The following is a 9,153-nucleotide window of genomic DNA, read 5'->3' as shown; positions in this document are numbered from 1 at the left end:
TCACCTATCTTTAGTGTTAAAGTCTCCTAAGTAAGAATTAGTTTTAGTTGTTCAAATGCCATTTGTGTGAGATCAAAAAAACAACAACAAAAATACAGGCTCAGTGAAAAATCTGATAGAGTCTAATAAAGGGAGTGTTTGGTTATCTATTGCTGCATAACTAACTCCCAAAATGTAGTCACTTGAAATTACTATTTATTATTACTATTTTTCCTCATTCTGTGGGTTGACTGGGCTCAGCTGGGTGGTTTTAACTTGGAATTTCTCACAGGTTTCCAGCTAGGGGCTGGTGAGGCATCTCATTCCCCACATAGCTGGCCTGGGTTTCCTCACAGTGTGGAGCTTTCAAGACAGTATGATTTTTATAAGGGGGTTGGTCTCTTGTAAACATTTCAAAGGAGCCAAGCAGAAGTTGTAAGATAGCTTATGATCCAAGGCATGCAGCATCACTTCTGCTGTATTCTACCAGTCAGAGCAGTCACAGGCTAGCCCAGATTCAACAGGGTGAAGGAGCAAACTTCACCTCTAGATGGAGGAAACCTGTGTACATATAGGGATGGCAGGAATTGATGGCAATCATCTTGAAGACAAACTATCACTGGGAGAATAAACAATATTCGTATTTATAACGTGTCTATCAGATTACTTTGGAGGATATTCCCACTTAGATTCTTTATATAAAACATATGGATATAAAAACATACATATATATCAGTCAGTGCCAAGTGTTAGGGGAAACTTCGGTAGTCTGCGGTTTCCCACAGAGAGAATGGCATTTCTGTGCCTCTTTGGTGAGGGAAAAAATAGGGGAGAAAAGCTTCCAGCCTCTCGCCATAAACTCATTCAATCCTCCCCTTGGGAAGAGAAATGATTTATCTGAGGAGTGTGTTTGGAAGAAGTAGCTAAGCTGGTAATACTCAGCTTCTGTTGGTTTTTCTCCTTTGGTGTGAACTTTCTTCAGCTGCGGTCCCCAACCCCCCAGGCTGTGGGCTGGTAGTTGTCCATGGCCTGTTAGGGAACAGGCCACAGAGCTCCACTGCATCTCCTCATCCATAGAAAAATTGTCTTCCATGAAACTTAGGAACTGGGCCACACAGCAGAAGGTGAGCACTGGCAAGTGAGTGAAGCTTCATCTGTATTTACAGCTGCTCGCCATCACTTGCATCATTGCCTGAGTTCCACCTCCATCCCTCTACCCCACGGTCCATGGAAAAATGGTCTTCCATGAAACTGGTCACTGGTGCCAAACTGGTTGGGGACTGCTACACAGGATGCACAAGTTCACGTCTCCCTTTAGAGGAAGTCTGCAGTCCAGATCAGCCAAGGACTGGAGTGCAAGTCTGCTTAATTCAGGACTGGGGTGTTGGGAAGTCCATTTCGGTCCCACATCTATGACATATTCTCCAGTCCAGAGACTGGCTGACTTTGATCTCTACTTTCTCAATTATATCACATCTTTGGGGTTATCTGTAGTCCACTGTTGCAACAGTAACACTCCCAAACACTCAGTCCTTCCTAACCAATTTTAAAAGATAAAGTTCTGGTTGAAGAACATGCTTTTCTTCCTGCTGCCATTTACTGTGTGTTTATTCTGTGTCAGGCACTGTCCAGTATTTTACATTTCTTAGCAGGTTCTATCCTCATAGTAACTCCGTATGACAGATATTGTTTCTCCATTTTTCAGGTTAGAAATCTGAGGCCCAGTGTCCTACAGTGGCCATGTGGTGACAGTAGGTTGTGAGCACAGGTGGTTGACCTCCAAAACCTCTGCATTGTAAGCCAGCCCCAAGCATACTTTCATTCATATATATTTTTTAACTAATCTGGTTCTTGTGTGACTTTATTTCAGAAAGGCATTGACAGCAAATAATAATATGGTAATAATAATTAACATACATTAAGAACTTAGTATGTGTCAGGCCCTGCTCTAGAACTTTCCATGAATGAATCATTTAATCTTCAAAACAGTCCTGCGAAGTAGGTATTACTATTATTCTGTTTTCACAAGTAAGGAAACAGCAAATCCAAGGCCATGCTGTAGGTTGTTGTATAGAATAGTTTTGGAAACACTGGGAAAGTTCTTTTATACCCCACTGTCTTCTCTACTTGTTCCTTGATATCTGATATTCCTGCATTAGTAAACACAGCATAGAGAGAAAGCTTAATATTTATAGACACGCACTGAGAGGTAGGGTATTGACTTAACAAATCATTATAGATATTAGGAATGCAGTCTCAAAAACAGGTTATGATGAGGTGATAAGCAAGGTATTCTGGGGGAGGGAACACCCCAAGAAAGGTAGCATCACAAAGGAAAGGAGAAAGAAAGACATAAATTTCTTTCCACTGCAAATCTTCCCAGGGCTGGCCCCTTTCCTATGACTCTTACCCAGTAACTCATACTTTGCCTAGAGTTCTTGAAGCAGAAACTATTGAGAAAGTAGCCCATCTGAAAGTATATTTCCTGCTGTTTATCTGCTTCCAGAACTGGCTGAAGTTTACTTTTTGGTACTCCAGAGACCTAGCTTCTTCTTGCCTTCTTCCAGTGTGGTCTATTTAATCTCCTGTCGTGTGGGAAATTATGTTCAAAATCTCCGTGATCCTCTGTCCATAGTAAGTTATGCATGTAGTGACAAGTACATGCCACAAGGTCTTGAGATTATATCTGCAATGTGTTGCTGCTGGCTGTTGATCAAGATAGGCTGGAAGAAAAACATTATTTTCAGGTGTGAAAAACCGTCACCTTTATCAAATAATTTTTCTTGCATTTTTCCCAAGACGTTGTAGCCTATTTAAACTTGGAAGGTTAAGTTTGTAGCATTCATTATGACTGAAAATTTAGTTCACACAATCATGATGCTCTCTTTATTAGGTGTTACTGTTAAACAATATTAAAATAAACACAATGTGGCTGGCCTTTTGTAGGCTACATGACATGCTTACTTTGCCTGGTTTCTTAATTGCATTTGTTTATCTTTCCAAATACCGATGTCCCTGTCACCCACAATATTTGCTATTTTTGAGTATGTGGTTTACATTTTGTTTTGTCCAATGACAGGATTTGCTGGGGGGCATCTTATTTGAGTGGTTTGTAGTATGTTGTAGTTTGGATTCTTGGGTGGTAGTTTCCCACAGTCCCAGCTCCTGCCTCTGCTTTCTATCTTTGCAAATGGAGGATAATGGCTCAAAAAAACCCCACCTAAGAATCCCATGACAGTAGAGAAGAAGGACCATGGAAATACCAGGGCATACCACTTAGCTTTTGTAAATCGCGCAGAGGACCATGAAAATTATTGAAAGCAACGTATCTAAAACAAAGAAGCCAACTATGTGATTAAAGACCTATGCCTGGCCATTAAAAAAAAAGAAAATAAAAAGGATAACCTTACTTTTCGTCTTGTTAAAAAAAAAAACTAGAGCAGATTGAATCATTCAGACCCAGTTTCAGGAGAAATGCTAAATACTGATAGAGTACGTTTAAGAGATTCGATACCCTGAAGATATTTTTTGTGGTGGTGATGGGGGATATAAAAAGGCAACATTCAGGACAAATTTGAATGCAGGAAAAATACACACAAACCATTACCCCAACACTTATTTTCACACATTTGTCATCTTTGTCTCTATATAGATGTATATTTTCTTTCATAGTTGCAATCAGAGAATATATTTTATTGTCTAAGCTTTTATCCTTTAGCGTTATAGAGGAAAGTTGTTCCATGTTTCTACATAACTGTTTGTATCAAAATTCATTTACTAGGTTCTATATTGTTTTCACAGGAAGAAACTTACATATGTACACTAATTCTTTTTTTCTGTTGAATAATACTCTTAGAAGGAATTTTCCTAAGTGAGGTTATTGGTTTCAAAAAGTACAAACATTTTGGTGGTCTTTAATAACTTGCTGTGTTACTTTCCAAAGAAGTGATAGAAATTATACTTGCCACTCCTAGAATGTAAGAGTAGAAATTTAACTTCAGTCTAACAGAGGATGCTACCATTGTTATTATATTTTCTGTTTTAATGAAAACCTTTAAAGATTTAAGCAAAACTAGACTGTCCTTTAGGAGCTGCTGCTAAATCAACACCTTGATATCTTTGTTCTTGGAGAGAAATGAGCTAAGGAGGAAGACCAGCTAAAAAGACCACTAGACAATTTGTGCTCACTGGAGTGGTCTCCACTGTGTGAGAGGTTTTTCACAGTGGCTCATGGCATTTTCTGGCAAGGGGCAAACCATACAAGTGCTACTTCAGGCCAGGAAGACAGGTACAGCCTTGTCGGTGTCAAGGAAGAACATGGGTAACAGGAGAGCTAAGAGTGAATGAAAATTGAATTATCTTTATTTCTAGGACTTGTCTATTGAGAAACAGCAGCGCTGGCAACCATTTACTACCAACAAGAGGCAGTTCCCAGAGAAGAATATAAAATATGCTCTGCTCAACCCCACGAAACTCAGAGTGTCTCACAATGGCCAATTTATTATTTTTACCCTGTCCAGTGACATGGAAGGATGCATCAGGGAGCTGCTAGCCTCTACGATGAATAACTTAAGTCAGGCTGCAACATGTGAAATAATTCAGCTGACCAGGATTTATAACACTGGCTGGATTTTTTGCTTTCTTTTGGGTTCATGAGCATGGTGTTGTGAGATACCACAGGAGTCCCGTGATAAAGTTACTTATCTATTTCTCTTCCTTATTTTTATTTTTTGGTATTTTCATATTATTTTATTGCCTAGTCCAAATGTCTTTCTAAGCAGGGTCCGGTCTCCTAGGGGATGTGTCTCTTCTGACTTTGAAAATTAGAACCACAGACAGATCAGACTCCTAAATACTCGGCTTTTATATTCCCTTCTCCGTATACCTAGTCCCAGTTGATTTTGACTGCCTGCTGCTGTATGGACCATGTTGGGCTGCAATTTATTTTGCTCAATTATTTATGTGCACTTGCTCAAATAAGAGGGGTGGCAATGCAGCAGTGCAGTGGCATGCTTGCAGTCCAGCCCGTCGCATTCCCCGGTTCACGTGTCAGTTTGCGGGATGGCTGGTTAGAGTTGCAAGCGGGAGGGGGCAGATTTGCATCTGCTGCTGTTGGAAAACACATCTTTCAGGCGCTACCTGTGGCAGGGCTCTTCTCTTTTCAGGTGAGGTCCAGGCACAATTCCACAGCACTGAGTAGTTGGGATCTTCATTCTCCAGGTGACTCAGAGGACCGAGACAGGGGGCAATCACATATCCTAACCTTTGTACACTATATAGATTACACTATATAGATCTTAGAATGGAAAGGGACCTCAAAAGATCATTTGGTCAAATTCCCCACCTTCTTAGAATCCTCATTTTTCAGAGAGCCAACGATTTACGATGCCCGTGTTTTGTGTTGCTATTTGGAAACTGTTAAAAGCCATCCTTTCCCAAGTTACTCTGTGGCCCTTCCAATTCCTATTTTAACTGGAAAATTCTAATGAGATTCTTCAAGCAATTAAAAAAGGAAAAAAAAAAACACTCTCAGAAGCAGATTTGGAAGGTAGCTATGGTTTTTCTCTGTTGACAAACCCCCTTTTGACTTCTTGGCATCACTGAATCAAGTCCTAGTGTCTTGAGAGGTTACTGCCTGACTACAGGTTAAATATTTTAATATTCACTGATTGGGGGAAAGTACCATGAGCAAATCTAATGCAAGGTCCTGGAATGCTGAGGGCATTCTGGCTCCATAAAATGTAAATGCATTCTTAATTATCTCAAGTCACTGCACGCCCAAGTAGCTCCTTTGCAAGAAAAACACAGCTTACTGATAATGAGCACAAAAATTACTAAAAGATTGGTGGGGTAAATCTCTTAAACCTCTTTTTCTTTTTTCTCTTCTTCAAATTTTGATGGGACTCACTAATTTGAGTGTGTGTCCTTTCTAGATTCTACAGATAACCCTAGAGCCCCCTGAGGGACTTGGGGGGTTGAAATGACAGCAGTTTCTACCTTGAGGGCTACCGCTAAAGATTATTGTTATCATTGCGATTTATTTTATTGGATCCATGAAGCTTATAAGGTCTTAAGAAACTTAGGCTATACCCACTAGTTGCAGAGCAATTTTATTTTAAAATATACGGTTTATCTAGTACCTCATTTTCTGGCCACAATGTCCCTGTTTTTCAATGGGAAAACAGAAACAGCAGGACAAATGACTTATCTTTGGTCATTCAACCTGTAAGTGGGAATTGAGGGCTGGACCCCAGGTCCTCCGACCTTCAGCCCTGTGCGCTCTCTCGCTAAGCCTCCCTGGTTTCTTTAAGCCCAGTGACGGACGTGATTTGAAAGCTGCATCCCCAGCTATCGGAAAGCGGTTCACCAGAGGTGTTTCTTCACTACTCTCATTCTTTCATGTCACCTGACACCAGAGACCTCATTATGGGAAACACTGAACGTGGATTTGACTAGTCTGCTGACAACGTCCTGCCACGCATCAGAAAATTACCCAGGCTCATCCCTCTGATGGGAAGGAAGCACTTGGGTGGTAGCAGGTGGGGCCTTAATGGAGGTCACTTCTCCCCCTGCCCACCCTTCACACCATTCTCTGAGGCATAACTGGCCAATGATCCTCATTGACATATGGGGATTGGGTATAGAATTAAGAGCATCCACCGTGAGAGCTGAGAGCTGAGATGATGCACTAAGTCAGGCAGAAGTGTGGTGCTTTGCCACCAGGGACAAGGTAGCCACTGCCTGACCCCACGTGGCTGCAATTTCAGCAGGAGCAGAGTAGTAGTCACCTGGCTGCTTCTTGACCACCTTCAGCAGGGTTGTCTGCTGGGCTTCTTAATGCAGCTGTTTATTCTAAGAGAAAGAGATGGAAGAGCAAGGTTGCATATAACCTGCTACCCAGACTTTGCCCCGGTTTCAAAGCAGGGTTAACATCTTCTGTGAAGGCTCTGTAATCTACAGCAGTCCTTACCATGACTGAGATCTAGAGAGGAGACCCGGGCGGAGTAGCGATTTTGTGTTGTGGCCATAGATGACCCTCCTTTCTTCTTCATGACACTTTGTGCTGTGCCTGGGCCCTTGTTATGTCCTCTTGGTGTTGTCTCCAGCTGTGACTGGCCCAACACGTGCTCCCTTCCCACTTTCAGCCTGGAAGCTCCAACTCCTGAGTCCCTGAGTGGCAGACCAGCCTCATGATGGGAAGCTGACACCTGGGTTGACTTCAAGGGCTGTGACCTGTGCAGTTGCAGAGAGCCCTGAGCTCAGAAGTGTTCTGCTCTTGGTTTAATGCTCTGCTGTTGCCTTCTTGAAATTCCTAATTTTTGAACAAGGAGCCCTACATCTTCATTTTGCAGTAGACCCCACAAATTATGTAGTTTGTCTTGCCGAAACCATTGACATCCCTGCTTATGAGAGCTCAGAGGAAATTTACAGGCCATTGTCTGGTTCAATCCTTGCAGTTTGCAAAGAAGGACATAGAGGGCAGCCACTGGGTGACCAGCTTGAGGTTACTCAGGAAGTTAGAGGCAGAGCTGCAGCCAGGGCCACCTCTCTTCCCTGCTAGCTGTATGTTCTTTCTATTCACCCTGATCTTATGACACCTCCCAACCACAGAAACAAGGTCTACCTTATAGGTGGGTACAGTGGCTGTGGTATCTCTTTTTCAGTCACCTTTGCTCTGTCTTTGCTTTGGCCATAGGTACAGGAAGGGACCTCTTGCCCTACTGGTGCTCCTGACTTACCTACATAAAGCACCTCTCAAAAACTTGGCAAAAACAACGGATAATGGAGAGCTTTGTCCTATGACCAATATTTCAACCATGGTGTCAAAACAATATTTTGTCTTGATAAAGGAATGGTATGTTACAAGTGGATTATTACTAATAATCAAATTAGTGGTGCTTGTGAATGATTAGTTTTATGCTCATATTTGCACAGCTATGTGTGCAGGTATGATTGACCTTATGAGAGCATCATTCTCAATAAGATAGTGATGTGCTTTCTTGTGCAGGAACTGTACACAATATTGAGTGTACCCTTGGCAGGGTGTCCAGCATGTCATGCCCTCTGTCATGTGAAGAACAGTGGTTGAGAACTGAGGATATATTAAACATTTACTTTTCCAGGTTTTCCAAGATTTATGTTAAGCCAGTTCAGAAGAAAGCCATCTATTTGGATTGCAGAATTGTCTAAATAGAATTATAATTTCACAGTATGTCCAGATTACTTATTGAGAACTGATTTGAGACACCTACAGGACTAGTAAAACATCTTTGCACTTTGGGTAGCGTTGCTATCAAAGACCTTGTACATTATGTCATTCAAGGACTTCTATGTTAAGATTCTTGTGGTAAATTCTTTCCAAAGTGGAGCCCTATGACAATGTTTTTTTTTCCTGGTGAAATGGTAGGCATTGGGAACTGTCTAACCCACGGCATTTCTTTCACTGATTGTTTTGGTTGCTAGGAAGTGTAGATGCTCAAGAATTAATTTTTCTTTTTCTTTTTCTTTTTGAGACAGGGTCTCATTTTGTCACTCGGGCTAGTACAGTGGAGTCATCGTAGCTCACTGAAACCTCAAACTCCTGGGCTTGAGTGATCCTCCTGCCTTCCAAATACCTGGGACTACAGGTATGTGCCACCACACCTGGCTAATTTTTCTATTTTTTGTAGAGACAGAGTCTCACTCTTGCTCAGGCTGGTCTCGGACTCCTGACCTCAGCCGTCGTCCTGCCTTGGACTCCCAAAATGCTAGGATTACAAACATGAGCCACTGCGCCAGGCAAGAATTAGATATTCTTGTTTTCAGTTGCTCACTCCTTCACTTGTATTTTAATAAATGTTTCCTTTTACTTTTCTGCTTTTTCTTTTAAGAAATTTAAAAGATAGAGAAACATATAAAGAAGAATATAATAAGCACTTATATTCCCAACTCCCACAATTAACATCTGTTAATATTTTATTGTATTGGTTTTCAGTAATTACTTTTTAAGAAATAAAGCACGATCGCTTAGCTAATGTTCCATCCCAGTCCTGCTCTCCTTCTGTGTCCCAAGGGCCAATTGCTAAAATAAATTTGCTGTACGTTTTGGAGTCCATTTTCTATACTTTTGCACATAAATATGTGCATTTATAAAAAACATTTTTGTGCTGAGAAAGTAGAGTCAGCCCTTCAGAA

General features: G+C 41.4%; 1 long non-coding RNA gene across 1 annotated transcript; it reads left to right on the top strand.

Moving 5' to 3' along the window:
* The first annotated feature begins 1,267 nt into the window (after nt 1-1,267).
* On the top strand, nt 1,268-2,899 carry LOC123634692. The gene is made up of 3 exons (XR_006733983.1): nt 1,268-1,360; nt 1,850-1,977; nt 2,486-2,899. It is a non-coding gene; the product is annotated as an uncharacterized LOC123634692 (long non-coding RNA).
* The last annotated feature ends 6,254 nt before the right edge of the window (nt 2,900-9,153 follow it).

The sequence above is a fragment of the Lemur catta genome, chromosome 3, assembly GCF_020740605.2.
Source record: "Lemur catta isolate mLemCat1 chromosome 3, mLemCat1.pri, whole genome shotgun sequence".
In the NCBI taxonomy this organism is placed as follows: Eukaryota; Metazoa; Chordata; class Mammalia; order Primates; family Lemuridae; genus Lemur; species Lemur catta.
The sequence above is the reverse complement of the archived record's forward strand: the minus strand, read 5'-3'. Positions and strand labels throughout refer to the sequence as shown.